Source organism: Anomaloglossus baeobatrachus, unplaced genomic scaffold, assembly GCF_048569485.1.
Source record: "Anomaloglossus baeobatrachus isolate aAnoBae1 unplaced genomic scaffold, aAnoBae1.hap1 Scaffold_66, whole genome shotgun sequence".
Taxonomy (NCBI): Eukaryota; Metazoa; Chordata; class Amphibia; order Anura; family Aromobatidae; genus Anomaloglossus; species Anomaloglossus baeobatrachus.
Window position 1 is genome coordinate 157,309 of NW_027445030.1, and position 16,931 is coordinate 174,239.

The 16,931-nt window shown below is 50.5% G+C and overlaps 1 pseudogene; it reads left to right on the forward strand.

The window, feature by feature from the left end:
• The first annotated feature begins 965 nt into the window (after positions 1 to 965).
• Positions 966 to 1,172, forward strand: LOC142286492 (U2 spliceosomal RNA; annotated as a pseudogene).
• Positions 1,173 to 16,931: the final 15,759 nt, after the last annotated feature.

A 16,931-nucleotide genomic window follows, 5' to 3' on the forward strand; every position in this document is an offset into this window, starting at 1 on the left:
GGGGGAAGAGAGAAACAGGAAAATAGTGGAATAAAGTATACCTTCCAGGTGGGAGAGGAAATGGCAGCACAGCCAGTGGAGGTGAAGCAAGGGGAGCCTGCAACTAAAGAGTTGAGAGCGTTATCACATGGTGACTGAGCCTGATTGTAACAGGAGCATAGAGGTGCCGATCCTGTCTTACCTGTGTTGGTGTAGAAGTGGGTGTCCTGTGGTGGAGTCAGCTATGTGCAGTGGTGGCCGTGGGTTCTTTTATGTGCGACCGTAGTAATAGCTGCGCCCACTTCCTGTATGGGAGTGGAATGCAGTGAGGGTAATGGAACGCACGCCTGCGCATTTGTGTTTAACGTCGCGCATGTGCAGAACGGAGAAAAGGCTGCGCTCACTTCCTAATGAAAGGGAGTGAGACGCATCTGGGAAGGGAAGGGAAAAGATTAGGGTTTGGGGATGATGAAAGGGCTTTCTACGGGCAAGGATGGCAAAGGGTGGCAGTGACGGAAAGTCAGGCAGCCTGTCCTGTCCTGTCCTGTCCGTCCGTCTTTTTGTATCATGAATTGGAAAGACTGCAAGGGGGAGGGGAGGTGCTTGTGTCCAAAAGGAGGAGTTATTCAGATTCATTGCAGTGGGCGGCGGCTGCAAAAAGCACCATTCTTCTTGTTTTTGCTCTGCAAAACAGCCTTTTCAAGGGTTGGCTTGAGTGACAAAATGTCTTCTGTAGGCGTGGGTTTGTCTCCCTCTCCCTAAGATGTGTCCGGTATAGGCCAGGGTGCCACTCAAGGCCGTAACCAATTCGGGTTATAGCTTCTCGGCCTTTTGGCTAAGATCAAGTGTAGTTTCGGAGGACGCTACCTTGGTCGGTACTGGAAGGTGCCTGGGATTGCACGTCTGCCGGCCTTGAGGAAGTGTGTGCGCCTTCTGGTGACACATAGCCCTCTTGTGCCTGGACGGTTCCCAGGCAACGGGAGGCGATCACCTTTGTTATTTTGAAGTCCTACTGATAAACAGAAAAAAAAAAAAATTAAATCTGTTCTTATCAGTTTAATATCTGATACGTCCCCTCTCTGGGGACCATATATTAAATGGATTTTTAGAACAAGGAGATGGAAAAAATCTTGCTCTGTCCACTCCACGCATTGACCTGGTATTGCAGTACCTCCAGGACCGGTGCACCCCTTCTTAACCCAGTTTCCAAAAGCAGAACTCAATTCACCTGATTCAAATGAGCCCCATTAGTGAATTGAAAGAAAGCAAAAACTTTATATGCACCTCAATTTGGCCAATTCACTTTTCACACTTTCACCCTTTTTTTTATCTTTCACACCTTTTACTTGCTTTATTGATGCAAAAAGCTGTGCCAAATAGCAAACTCATCTCCACTCAACTTGACCAACTCTGCTATGTCCCGTGCAGTATCTTATTCTCAGTCTTATCTAGATCATTTGCAATTGAATAGAATAGATCCCTTTTGGCTGCTTATGACTGTGTAAAATATGTAGTTTTACTGGGCTGGGATGAGAGAATCCATTGAAGCATGGTGTAGGGATTGTGGTTCCTGTGTGCTAAGAAGAGAGGCTGGCACCAGCCAGAAAGCCCCATTGCAGCCAATAATCACTTAATAACTTTTTCAACTTGTCATCATATGGGAGGCCTTCCATTCCTTGTAGTAGTCTAGTTGCCCACCTTTGAACTGACTCTAACTTCTGAATGTCCTTATTAAAATGTGGAGCCCAAAACTGGTTCCCATATTCCAGATGTAGCCTTACAAGTGATTTATAGAGGTGTAACAATACGTTGGGATCACGGGATCTAATCTCCCTTTTTATACACCCTAAAATCTTGTCCCAAGCAGCATTCCATCAGCCTCTGGAAGGTTCCTGGCGCATTGCACAGCTCGAAGGGCATGCTTTTGAACTCGCAGAGACCCATAGGGGTGGCGAAGGCGGTCTTCTCCCGGTCTGCCTCAGCAACGGACACTTGCCAATAGTGACTAGTGAGATCAAGGGTAGAAAAATAATTTGCAGTTCTCAATGCAGCTAGCGATTCCTCAATACGGGGAGTGGTGCCGTCCTTCTTTTTTAACAGGATCAACAGAGCTGCCCAAAGGCTACAACTGTCACGGATAACCCCAGCCGCCTTCATGTTGCTCAACATGTCCTTGGTACACTGGCAATGTGAAGGTGGTATTGGCTTATAGCTCTCTTTGATGGGTGGGTGTGCACCTGTGGGGATGTGGTGGTGGACCCCTTTTATTCCCCCAAAATCTAGCGGGCTTCCCACCGGTAACCCGCTCCCCAGCTTGGATGGATGCTGAGGGAGCCCCTTTTGCCCGCAGGCTCTGGCCCTGGGAACTGTAGCCTTGGCGGTGACTGTGCTTCCCTCTACGGTGTGAGCTGTTGCCTTCAATCGGGTCTTGACTGCTGGGAAACCCTGGAGGTTCCTGTCGCTAACGGATTTGACCGGTTTTACGGCGACTCCTAGCCTGGTCGGGGTCCGTAGGCCCTGCCGGATGGTGCTGGCTTCTCTTCACTCCCCGATCTGGTACCGGCGGGCCACCGCCCATCCCCGGTCCGTACGGTTCACTCCAATCAGCCTCTCCTGCAGAAGGTCACCACCGTCTGCCAACCTTGCTGAGTGCCCGGGCCACACACACGGACACGGTCAGTCTCCTCTCCTCTTCACTTCTCTAACTCCAAAACTGATCTCTAATCTGACTCCTTTTCCCGCCTCCAGGACTGTGAACTCCTCGGTGGGTGGGATCAACCGCCTGGCCCACCCCCTGGTGTGGACATCAGCCCCTGGAGGAAGGCAACTAGGATTTGTGTTTAGCTTCGGTGTGCCTAGCCGGAGTGTAGAGCGTGTTGGTGTAGTACCTGTGACGACCTGGCTTGTCCAGGGCGCCACATTCCCCTATAGTAAAATGCAGACCGTCCGCGGGCTGCCCGTCCATCACCGGTTTTATTTTCACAACTGAAAAAGAATAAAACGGTAAAACATGTAAAAGCATCATAAACATTTTACAATGGTACAGCTTCCGCTCTTCTCCCACCCAAACAACCTGGCCCTGATGCTGCCCCTAAGAAGCGGGCAGCACCCCTTGACCCCAGTCCAGCACCAAGTTGCCCGAGCGGGTTCTGTCTCTTTCAGGGGGCCCACGTCCAAGGGGACCCCTGAACCCCCGGAGGATCGCCACCGGTTACGGTAGTGGCGGGCCTAGGCCATCCCTTTCCTCCAGGCCCATCCTCCCAAATCAGCCTCTCCGGAGGCGGTAACGGTGTCAAGCCAACAAACATTTTTATTTACATTGCACTAAGTTTGTGGTTGCCCTGCAAGTTCTCGGGCTTGTCCGTAAGCAGTTCCTTACGCAATGGTTGCACAGTCCCTACGGGGACAACAGTTGCCGACAACGGCCGGTTTAATCACGGTTCAATCAGGTAAACTTCTTTGGTTGATCATCTTTACTTATCATTTAAAACTTTCAAACTGGTACACTCAACACATAAAGCCCCCCCCTTTTAAAGAGTAGTTTCCCTGTACCTAAGTGGGGGTCTACCTAGGTTGGGGCGAGTGGACCTTCGGGATCCGGTGTCAGTGGTGACAGGCAGTGGGGCAGAGGGAACAGTCAGTTCCTCCTCCCTGCTATCATGTGGGGCAGGCGGAGGCGTAGGGGAGCTGGGTACAGGTACATCCCTGGGCACTGGCTCGCGGTTAACCGTTTCCATCATTTCTTCATCCACGGGTTGTGGGAACAGTATCACTGGAAGGATCACCGCACCGTTCTGTGTAGGCCAGTCTGCTGGAAAATCACCCATCATGGTGTGGATTACCTCTTTTTCCTTCTCCACTGGACTGGGAACTGGAGCCTCATCCGCTACTCTCAATGCTGGTGGGCACTTCTTCAGGTGGTCTCGGGAAACCGTGGCCAAAGTCCCCCCCTGGTCACGGCTGATCTGGTAGGCCTTCCCATTCTCCCATCCTGTGGGCTGGACTACATACGGGGTTTTTTCCCATTGATCATCCAGCTTGTGGGCCCTTCTTTTCCGCTTCAGCACTACATCCCCAGGTTGGAAGGAACCGGCAGGCGCCTTCTTGTTGAAGCACTGCTCCTGTTGTCCCCGACTCCGGCACAAGTTCTTTTCAACATACTCCTGGACCTGTCGGTACTGTGTCCTCCGCCGAGTGTCCCATTCAGCTGTCGACAGGAGTGCTTCTGAAGCTTCCAAGCCCATTTCCAGATCCACTGGTAGCCGGCCGGGACGAGCTCTCATCAGGTATGCTGGAGTGCATTTCGTAGAGCTGGAAGGGATGTTGTTGTACATATCGACCAGGTCAGGTAGATTCTCCAGCCACAGGTTCCGCTCTTCCAGTGGTAACGTCTTGAGGAGGCCCAGGACCAAGTGGTTCATCTTTTCACAAATGCCATTGGTTTGGGCGTGGTAAGGCGTGGTCCGGATTTTCTTGCAGCCGTACAACTGGCAGAATTCCTGGAATACCTCTGCTTCAAAGGCCGGACCCTGGTCGGTAAGCACCCTCTCCGGGTACCAATGCGGTCAACAGAAATAAGCCTGGAAAGCCTTAGCAGCGGTGCGGCCGGTTAAGTCCTTAACTGGGACAACCACCAGGAACCTCGAGTAGTGGTCTACGATGGTCAGAGCGTAGGTGTACCCACTTCGGCTGGGGGTGAGCTTTACATGGTCAAGGGCAACCAGCTCCAGCGGTTGGTGTGTAATGATCGGGTGTAGGGGTGCCTTCTGGCTGGCCTCGTCCTTCCTTCTCAATGCGCAAGGGCCACATTCTCGGCACCAGGCCTCCACAGATTCCCGCATTCCACTCCAATAGAACCGCTCTCTTAACAACATCTCTAGCTTCTTCCACCCGAAGTGCACTGCACCATCATGGTATGCTTGCAGGACGGTGGGCACGTTAGCCTGGGGAATCACCAGCTGGCGGATCTTCTCGTGAGTCTTTGGATTAATCAGCTCGCGATACAACTTCCCCTGGTGTAGGTATAGCCGGGTCCATTCTTGCCACAGACGTTGGGCTTCGGCAGGGGCAGCAGGGTCTATCCCAGCAGAACCCTGTTCCACTAGAGTCTTGACCAGGCGGACAGCAGGTGCCTGGTCCTGAGCTTCCTGCCAGTCCTGTCGGGGCAGCGGATCCAGGTTCACCCGTTGTTGGTAGACGTGCACCTTCTCAGTGAATGGCCGGTGAAATGCAGGCAACTCGATCTCTTCGAGGTCATCATCCTCTGGCCCCTCTTCCGACAGGTGGGGCATCCGGGAGAGTGCATTGGCATTGACGTTGGTACGGCCGGCCCGGTACTTGATGGTGAAATCGTAGTTGGCTAACCTGGTCACCCACCGCTGCTCCAACGCGCCCAGCTTGGCCGTATCTAGATGGGTCAGCAGGTTATTGTCTGTGTACGCGGTGAACTTGGCTGCTGCCAGGTAATGGCGGAACCGCTCGGTGATAGCCCACACCAGTGCCAAGAGCTCAAGCTTGAAGGAGATGTAGTTCTCAGGGTTCCTCTCAGTCGGTCGGAGTTTTCGGCTAGCATAAGCTATTACCTTTTCCCTTCTGTCTTGGACCTGGGATAGAACAGCCCCCAAGCCCACATTGCTGGCGTCGGTGTAGAGGATGAATGGGCGGCTGTAGTCAGGGTACGCTAGGATTTCCTCTCCGGTCAGGGCTGTTCTCAGCTGGCGGAAGGATTCCTCATGCTTTTCTTCCCACACCAATGGGGCTACTAGGGATCTACCACCCTTGGTCTGTCCTACGAGGAGGTCTTGCATGGGGGCAGCCATCTTTGTGTACCCCTTAATGAAGCGACGGTAATATCCCACCAGGCCCAGAAACTGCCTCACTTCCCTCACTGTGGTCGGTCTCGGCCAGTCTTGGATGGCGGTGATCTTCTCGGGGTTGGGGGCGACACCTTCCGCACCAACCACATGTCCTAGGTACTGCACTCTGGGTTTCAGCAGATGACACTTTGAGGGCTTCAACTTCATCCCATACTTGGCAAGGGACGCGAACACCTCGGCTAGGTGCTCCAGGTGGGCTTCATACGTCTGTGAGTACACAATCACATCATCCAAGTACAGCAAAACGGTCCCATAGGCAGTCTTCTCTCGGTCTTCCGGTGCCACGGCCACCTGCCAGTACCCGCTGGTGAGGTCAAGGGTGGAGAAGTAGTTAGCGGTTCTCAGCGAGGCCAGGGACTCTTTGATGCGGGGCAGAGGGTAAGCATCCTTATGCGTTATCTGGTTAATCTTCCGGTAATCCACACACATCCGCATGGTGCCATCCTTCTTCTTAACCAGCACCAACGGAGCGGCCCAGGGACTACAGCTGTCCCTAATAACCCCTGCCTCCTTCATGTTCCTCAACATGTCTTTGGCGCATTGGTAGTGGGCAGGGGGAATAGGCCTGTATCTCTCTTTAATAGGGGAGTGTGTACCGGTAGGGATGTGGTGTTGAACCCCTTTAATCTGCCCAAAATCTAGAGGGTGCTTGCTAAAAACCCGCTCATACTCCTGTACCACCCGGTATACCCCTTCCTTGTGGTGTATGGGGGTATCATCAGTGCCGACATGTAGCTCTCGATACCACTCGCCTAACTCCCCCAGGGATGAGTGGGAACCGGCAGCAGGCGGTGTGACCGGGGGAACGGCTTCATGGATCGTGTGGGGATCTAGAGTGAGCAATTTGGCAAGGGTAGCGTACCGGGTGGTGCATGAATGCACACATTGTCAGGTTTCCGGGTTTTCCAGTCCTCTTTTGAAAGAGCTTGCCCTCGGTTAACATGGAGTTTTATGTTCTGTTGCCCTACTTCCTGTCCAGCTGCTTAAAAGGCCGCCTCTAAGCCTAGTCCAGTGCCTGAGTATACTGCTTGCTGTGTGCTCCTGCTTTGCTGCTGCTGCTACTTGATTACCTTTGGATCCTCCTGAAAATCTACCGACCGACTCTGGACCACACCCGGTTTCTTCAAACTGTGCCCGGACTCCGTCTGCCGTCTTTGGTCAGCACGTCTGCCCGGTTTCTTCCGGTTCATAACCATTCTGGACTTTCATCCCGTACGGACACTTCTGGACTTTACCGCTTGCCCCTTGTGTCCCGGCTGCGGCGCATTTAGGCCTTCCGGGGTTGATTGCCGGACAGTCCCTGTATAGGGGTTCGCTCTGGTGGTCTCCCTGGGGGAGTCTGGTGCGTGGCCCCGGGAATCCCCTTCGCTCCGTTTCAGAAAGGTATTTTCATGTGTTTGTTATACTGTGTATTTCCGTTGTGTATCTACCATGGTTACATATCATAAACATCTTGTACCACAAACTCGTCTCTGGCTGTCATTGCCCTAACGCTATCGAAATCCTCAAAACATACAATAGTATTACATTATACTCAGGCCACAAGAGGATTTCACTGGGGCAATGACTGAGACACGAGGAGTAGATCAGCTCTTTTCTATGATTAACTCCTTGCAGCAGGAGATGGAGGTGGTGCAGACTAAACTTAGAGATATGGAGGCACAGCTGGGCCATGATCACCAGGTACTGGGTCCGGCTATACAGGACTTGCAAGTCAGAGTGGAGGCTCAGGAAGCCGGCCCCACTACGTCCGTATCAGCTGCCGGTATGCCTAGGTTACCCCCATTCCGTTTCAATGGTGACCGTAGTCAGTTTCGTGGATTTGTGAACCAATGTATACTGTTTTTTGATGTACATGCTGATTATTACCGTTCTGACCGGTCCAAAGTGTTATGTATAATTATGTTATTAACCTCACAAGCACTGGCTTGGGCTAATCCTATGATAGAGAACCGGGACATCCGTTTAAATCACCTAGATGATTTTCTGACCGCAATGGCGCAGATGTTTGATGATCCGAATCGCCGTGCTACCGCTGAATCGGCTCTCCTTTCCTTACGTCAGGGAAAGCGTTCTGTAGTTGAATATGCCACTGAGTTCAAGAGGTTAGTGGTAGACACCGACTGGGGAAACAATGCATTATTGTCTGTTTTCAGAAAGGGGTTGTCCGGTACCATCAAGGACGAGTTAGCTCGTTCTGAATCTCCAGGGGATTTTGAACTGTTTCTCCAGCACTGTGTGCGTATTGATACCCGCTTGACGGAACGTAGACAGGAAAAATGGGCAGCTGTAAACCGTGTAAACAACTTTGCATTTCCTTCCAGAGAACCCGCTCTCAGGACGCCACGGGAGGCCGAGGACGTTCCTATGCAAGTGGACTCTCTGCAAAAGCGAGAGACCAATGAACGTCGCGAACACCGGCTCCGTGAGCGTCTGTGTTTCTATTGCGGTCAATCAGACCATTTCTTGATCGACTGCCCGAAACGTCCGAATCGCCCAAATAAGGTATTGGCAGCCATGGCAGAGTGTGACAACACGGACGCAGAGTCCGATATCTCTGAGGCAAGTGGACACTTGGATGCGGTATTTCCCTTGACTGTAATGTCAACCTCACCGAAGGACTCGGAAGGGAAATATACCCATTGCTCGCTCCCCATTCAGATCCGGTGGGAGGGACAGCTAATACCTACCTCTGCAATGATAGATTCTGGGGCAGGGGGAAATTTCATGGACTCCTCTTTTGCCAGGAAACACGGTATCCGGACTCAGCAAAGAGCCTCACCGGTTACCATGGAGACGGTAGACGGATCTCCGTTAATCTCTGGACCAGTTGATCGGGAAACCGTACCGCTAGAGTGCGTCATGAAGCCAGGTCAGCAGGAGACCCTTGTTTTCATGCTAATTTCTTCTCCTCATTTTCCGATTATTTTAGGTATTCCGTGGCTACGGTCTACAAATCCGGTCATCGATTGGGAAACTAAGGAAATATCCTTCCCACCGCAGAGTATTCCGACCATTAGTCCAACTGTTCCGGTTCCAGTAACGCCGAATGCGGAGGGCACTGTACAGGTACCTGTTCTACCCCCGGTGTATAACGACTTTGCGGACATATGCGACAAAAGAAAAGCCGATCGGCTTCCCCCGCATAGACCGTATGATTGCCCCATAGACTTACTCCCAGGGGCGGAGATCCCGTTTGGTCATGTCTACCCGTTGGCGGCACCTGAGCTAGAAGCACTAAAAAACTACATTGATGAAAGTCTGGCGAAGGGATTTATTCGTCCGTCTACCTCACCAGCAGGGGCACCCATCTTTTTTGTGAAAAAGAAAGAGGGGACTCTAAGACCCTGTATTGACTACCGGGAACTGAATAAAATAACCATCCGGAACCGGTATCCGTTACCATTGATTCCTGAGCTATTGGAGAGGGTCCAACAGGCAAAAATATTCACCAAATTGGACCTCCGTGGGGCATACAATCTACTCCGCATACGTCCCGGAGACGAGTGGAAGACCGCGTTCCGATGTCGGTATGGACATTTTGAGTACCTAGTGATGCCTTTTGGACTTTGTAACGCTCCCGCGGCTTTCCAACATCTAGTTAACGATATTTTTAGGGATATCATGGACCAATTCATGGTGATTTATCTGGACGATATCCTAATCTTTTCTGATTCCCTACAGGAACACCAGGAGCACGTCAAGACCGTACTTACCCGGCTGAGGGAAAACCACCTGTACATCAAACTGGAGAAATGCGAATTCCATTGCTCACAGATACAATTCTTAGGTTATGTCATCTCTCCTCAGGGACTGAACATGGAGTCTGGCAAAATACAAGCGATTCTAGACTGGCCGGAACCGGGAAACATCAAAGAGGTACAACGCTTTGTCGGTTTTGCCAACTTTTACCGACGTTTTATCCGTAATTTTTCAGAAATCGTTCGTCCCATCACTCTGTTAACCAAGAAAGGACAGAAGTTTGTGTGGTCCGCCCAGGCCCAGGAAGCCTTCCATCGTCTCAAGGTCTGTTTTACCTCAGCGCCTATATTGGTACATCCGAATCCCGCACTTCCCTTTATCGTGGAAGTCGACGCTTCCGACTACGCATTAGGGGCCATCCTTTCTCAAAGGACTGGGGACAAGAGTCTCTTACATCCGTGTGCTTTCTTTTCCCGCCGGTTGTCCCCTGCAGAAAGGAACTATGACATTGCGGACAAAGAATTGTTAGCGATTATTTCCGCCTTCAAGGAATGGAGACACCACTTACAGGGAGCCGCGCAGCAAGTGATAGTACTCACAGATCATCGTAATCTGGAGTTTCTTAAGTCTGCCAGGTGCCTGTCTCCACGGCAAGCCCGTTGGAGCCTATTCCTTAACCAGTTCAATTTTGTCGTTACATACCGTCCAGGTTCACGTAATGGGAAAGCCGATGCCTTGTCCCGAATCCACGCCGTGGACTCCGTGCCTGGAACCCCGTCTCAGACCGTGTTATCGGATGCCAATTTCGTTGGAGTAATCCAGGACCAGGACTTGTGGAAGGACATCAAGCTGGCCTATGATGGTGACGTATTTCTTGCTGCCCCCCCGAATGATGTAACTCTTGTTCTTCGGAATGGTGTGTGGTTGAGAGAGCGACGCATTTATGTCCCGGAGGCCGTAAGACTTCGGGTTCTCAAGTTGGTCCATGACTCCGTGTTGGCTGGTCATAGGGGGGTACAGAAGACGCAGGAATTTCTGAACCGTTTCTTCTGGTGGCCTACCTGTTTAAAGGACGTAAAGGACTATGTCCACTCATGTGTGGTTTGTGCCCGGTGCAAGGTCCCTCGTGTGGCTCCTACAGGACTCCTCCAACCGTTACCCGTGCCATCTCGCCCTTGGGGGTCTATCTCAATGGATTTTATTGTGGAGTTGCCCGTCTCAGACGGTCACAATACCATTTTAGTGGTGGTGGATCGGTTGACTAAAGCTGCTCACTTTATTCCGTGTGCCGGTCTTCCCTCAGCCGCAGAGACAGTGGATTTGGTTATCCAGAACGTATTCCGATTGCATGGGGTACCAGACGAGATCATCTCTGACCGGGGCGTGCAGTTCACGTCTAGGTTCTGGAAGGGGTTTTGTACGGCACTCCAGATTGATGTCTGTTTGTCTTCTGCATACCATCCTCAGACAAATGGGCAAACCGAACGGACCAATCAAACCCTGGAACAATACCTTCGATGTTATGTCAGCCATCTGCAGGACGATTGGTTGAAGATGCTTCCGTTGGCGGAGTTCTCGTATAACAACACTCAGAGCAGCTCCACTAAGGTAACGCCCTTTTTTGCTAACTTGGGTTACCATCCGACTATTTTGCCTAGGTCACCGGTTGCGGTCTCAGTGCCTGCGGTGGAGGACAGATTGACAGAGCTTCGACAAAATCTGGAGGTTCTAAAGGACAGTGTGGCTACGGCCCAGGAGCGTTACAAGAGGTCGGCAGACACTCACCGGAAACCGGCACCCATGTATAAGGTAGGGGACTCTGTATGGTTGTCCACCAAGAACCTGAGATTGGGTGTCCCTTCGCAGAAGCTGGGACAAAAATTCATCGGTCCATTTAAGATCACCGGGATCGTGAGCCCTGTGGCCTGTCGGCTGCGGTTACCGCACCTTCTCAAGGTACACCCGGTCTTTCATGTTTCTCTCCTCAAATCCGTCTCTCCCAATACGTTTCATGGTCGTGTCGTGCCTCCTCCTCCGCCTGTGATGGTCGACGGCGAGGAGCAGTTCGTGGTTGAGGACATTATTGACTCCCGGCTCCATCGTCGTCGGCTTCAGTATCTGGTACGTTGGCAGGGGTACGCCCCCGAGGACGATTCCTGGGAACCGGTGGGTAACATTCGAGCTCCCCGGAAGATCGCTCAGTTTCATCGACGGTACCCGGACAAGCCAGGCCCTGACCCGTCCTGAGGCCGTTTCTGGGGGGGGGAGTAATGTCAGGTTTCCGGGTTTTCCAGTTCTCTTTTTTGCATGAGCTTGCCCTCGGTTAACATGGAGTTTTATGTTCTGTTGCCCTACTTCCTGTCCAGCTGCTTAAAAGGCCGCCTCTAAGCCTAGTCCAGTGCCTGAGTATACGGCTTGCTGTGTGCTCCTGCTTTGCTGCTGCTGCTACTTCTTGATTACCTTTGGATCCTCCTGAAAGTCTACCGACCGACTCTGGACCATACCCGGTTTCTTCAAGCTGTGCCCGGACTCCGTCTGCCGTCTTTGGTCAGCACGTCTGCCCGGTTTCTTCCGGCTCATAACCATTCTGGACTTTCATCCCGTACGGACACTTCTGGACTTTACCACTTGCCCCTTGTGTCCCGGCTGCGGCGCATTTAGGCCTTCCGGGGTTGATTGCCGGACAGTCCCTGTATAGGGGTTCGCTCTGGTGGTCTCCCTGGGGGAGTCCGGTGCGTGGCCCCGGGAATCCCCTTCGCTCCGTTTCAGAAAGGTATTTTCATGTGTTTTGTGTATTTCCGCTGTGTATCTACCGTGGTTACATATTATAAACATCTTGTACCACAAACTCGTCTCTGGTTGTCATTGCCCTAACGCTATCGAAATCCTCAAAACATACAATAGTATTACACACATATTGGTTTTATAATCTTATTGTATTACTTTATATTCTTATTTCACTTGTGCATATCTCCACCATAATCCTGGCTAAGAAATATAGCTTTTTTTGGGGTACACAGGTAGTAAGGTCTTCTTTCTATTTCTTTAGGGGTGATATAGCCTGGTGGAACTCTAGACCTCTAACATTATATATGCACCCTTTTTCTTTATGGTTCTTGGACACCTTATAACATTCTTCCATACATATATATCTTTCTCATAAATTATAAATAATTAGGCATTTTTATATATCTTATTTACATTTTCATAAATAACTTTTTACAAAGCATGGGGGACATTCTCACATACATATAATTTTCATGTACGCATTCTGAAAATTTACGCATAAACCGTACACACTCCTTTTTGTAACAATTTCTATAACTCATTCGCTGAACTCTCATCCCGGATATTCATTCTTACACCGAATTTCCTGTTATAACACAACATTCATGATTTTTATTCAATTTATTTTTATTTTTTAGGTTTATTAGTAGTGATGAGCGAGTACTAAAAAACTCGGGTGCTCGAAGCTCGGGCCGAGCCTCCCAAGATACTCGTGTACTCGGCCCGAGCACCGAGCCCAATGTTATCCTATGGGAGACCCGAGTATTTTTGTGAAATGACCACCGGCAGCATGTAGAAACCCTAAAAATGGCACAAAAGTCTCCGAAGAGTGCTCAAATGACATGGCAACAGCATGGGGAAGACCCCTTGAAGCATTTATCACTCAAAAGTCACAGCTGTGAATAATTTTGTCCGCGTTTTACGCCATTTTTACGGACTCACCAGAAAACCTTCCAAAATGACACCAAAATGATTTTTCATAGCGGAAATGTTAAGGGCACATACCCAATAGTGAGATAGAGCTAATGTATGTTACTTTTTGAGATCAATACATGAAAGATTTTACGTAAAACATTGTGTGGCACTCCGATGTCCCTGAGAAGAGACGTACATAAAGGCCTCTGAGTCTAATGTGCCCATTTTGAGGAACTGAGTCTTTGTAGTATTTTCCTTTGCCAGGGCAGTCCAAAATTGTGAGGTTCACCAATGCCCCTGCATACAGACGTGCATGATGGCCTGTAAACCTGAAGTGCCCATTGTAAGGAAGTGGGTCTATTGTAGTATAGCCCTTAGGCAGGGCAGCCAAAAATTGGGAGGCTCCACGTTGTCCCTGGATAGAGACGTGCATGAGGGCCTCAAAACATTAAGTGTCCAGTGTCAGGAAGTGGGTGTATTATAGTATAGCCCTTAGGCAGGGCAGCCAAAAATTGGGAGGCTCCACGTTGTCCCTGGATAGAGACGTGCATGAGGGCCTGTAAACCTGAAGTGCCCATTGGAAGGAAGTGGGTCTTTTGTAGTATAGCCCTTTGGCAGGGCAGCCAAAAATTGGGAGGCTCCACGTTGTCCCTGGATAGAGACGTGCATGAGGGCCTGTAAACCTGAAGTGCCCATTGGAAGGAAGTGGGTCTTTTGTAGTATAGCCCTTTGGCAGGGCAGCCAATAATTGGGAGGCTCCACGTTGTCCCTGGATAGAGACATGCATGAGGGCCTCAAAACATTAAGTGTCCATTGTCAGGAAGTGGGTGTATTATAGTATAGCCCTTAGGCAGGGCAGCCAAAAATTGGGAGGCTCCACGTTGTCCCTGGATAGAGACGTGCATGAGGGCCTGTAAACCTGAAGTGCCCATTGGAAGGAAGTGGGTCTTTTGTAGTATAGCCCTTTGGCAGGGCAGCCAAAAACTGGGAGGCTCCACGTTGTCCCTGGATAGAGACGTGCATGAGGGCCTCAAAACATTAAGTGTCCATTGTCAGGAAGTGGGTGTATTATAGTATAGCCCTTTGGCAGGGCAGCCAAAAATTGGGAGGCTCCACGTTGTCCCTGGATAGAGACGTGCATGAGGGCCTCAAAACATTAAGTGTCCATTGTCAGGAAGTGGGTGTATTATAGTATAGCCCTTAGGCAGGGCAATAAAAAAGGAATCTGAACACATTCGCGCAAAAATGAAATGACCACAATTTTCTCCAAAACTATAACAGATGCAAACTGTGGTGGAGATGAGATTTGATAAAGTAAGTGGAAATCCAGTAAAAGTTTAATTTGGCTACTTTGCACTCTCGAGATAATCGTCACCATGTGTCTGTGGTTAGGTGGACTTTGGGTGAAACAGCGTTGTTCAGGGCACGTGTGATGTTTTGTGACACGTGGTTATGCAACGCGGGGACGGCACACCGGGAGAAATAGTGGCGGCTGGGGACCGAGTAACGTGGGACAGCTGCCGCCATCAGGTCGCGGAATGCTTCTGTCTCCACCAGCCTAAAAGGCAACATTTCCAGCGCAAGCAGTCGCGAAATGTTAGCATTTAGAACTGTGGCATGTGGGGTGTTGGCAGTGTATTTGCGCCTGCGTTCAAAGGTTTGCTGAATGGATAACTGAACGCTGCGCTGGGACAAGGACGTGCTTGATGATGGTGTTATTTCTGAGTAGGCAACTGCAGGTGCAGGACCGGAGGAGGCTTGTTCGCAGGCAGCATGGACAGGGGATTGGCTCGCATGCACAACCAGCGAAGACGTAGCAGTGACATTAGCAAGCACTGCTCCTCGACTCTGTTGTACTTCCCACAAAGTCGGGTGCTTGGCTGACATGTGCCTGATCATGCTGGTGGTGGTCAGGCTGCTAGTTTTGGTACCCCTGCTGATGCTGGCACGGCAGGTGTTGCAAATGGCCTTTTTAGAATCATCTGGATCCAACTTAAAAAACTGCCAGACTCGGGAAGACCTAACATTTGTACAGGCACCTTGTGTCGTGTTGTTGTTCCGGGGAACGGTTGCCTGACTTCTGCCTGGAGCCACCACCCTGCTTCTTACTGCCTGTTGGGATGCTACGCCTCCCTCCCCCTGTGCACTGCTGTCCTCGCTCTGCATATCCTCCTGCCAGGTTGGGTCAGTTACTGGATCATCCACCACGTCGTCTTCCTCTTCCGCACCCTGCTCCTCCTCCTGACTTCCTGACAATTGTGTCTCATCATCGTCCACCCCTTGTTGAGACACGTTGCCAACTTCGTGAGAACGTGGCTGCTCAAATATTTGGCCATCTGTACATACGATCTCCTCATGACCCACTTCAACATGAGCTGGCGAGAGGCCAGAATGTGCGAATGGAAACGTGAACAGCTCTTCCGAGTGTCCAAGTGTGGGATCATTAATGTCCGAGGACGTGTACTCAGCCTTGTGGTAGGAAGGAGGATCAGGTTCTGAAATGTGCGGTGCAGTATCACGGCTACTGACACTTGACCGTGTGGAAGACAGAGTGTTTGTGGTGGTGCCAATCTGACTGGAAGCATTATCCGCTATCCAACTAACAACCTGTTGACACTGGTCTTGGTTCAAGAGCGGTGTACTGCTGCGGTCCCCAAGAATTTGGGACAGGACGTGCGAGCGACTAGATGTGGCCCTTTGTTGTGGCAAAATTAGAGCTTGCCCACGACCTCGGCCTCTGCCTGCACCACCATCACGTCCACTTCCTTGTGCGTTATATCAAAGTTTGTGCAAATTGTGCACCTGTACGCTGCCACCGACAGGCACACACGTGCGGTTTTTAAATGCAAGCACAGACGCACTAAGAACCTAACAGGTTTTAGGAGCAAAAATTAATGATGAGAACTCTGACACTATCAGCCACTGCTGACTGACGTGTATTATACACTACACTTGTGCGTTATATAATAGTTTGGTAAAAACGCACACAAGTGCACCTGTACGCTGCCACCGACAGGCACACACGTGCGGTTTTTAAATGCAAGCACGGACGCACTAAGAACCTAACACAGGTTTTAGGAGCAAAAATTAATGACGAGAACTCTGACACTATCAGCCACTGCTGACTGACGTGTATTATACACTACACTTGTGCGTTATATAATAGTTTGGTAAAAACGCACACAAGTGCACCTGTACGCTGCCACCGACAGGCACACACGTGCGGTTTTTAAATGCAAGCACGGACGCACTAAGAACCTAACACAGGTTTTAGGAGCAAAAATTAATGACGAGAACTCTGACACTATCAGCCACTGCTGACTGACGTGTATTATACACTACACTTGTGCGTTATATAATAGTTTGGTAAAAACGCACACAAGTGCACCTGTACGCTGCCACCGACAGGCACACACGTGCGGTTTTTAAATGCAAGCACGGACGCACTAAGAACCTAACAGGTTTTAGGAGCGACAATTGCTGAGAAGTCTGACACTATCAGGACTGTTTTAGACTGTGTACACCAGCCCCAGATATGATGAAGGCTGGTATACGGTCACCACTAGGAATGGCTATATACCCTGCCTGCCTGCCTGCCTGTATACTGCTACAATAGTCCTGACAAGGACTCTTTTGGTCACTAGCCTGTATTCCAACCTGGCTATACCCTGC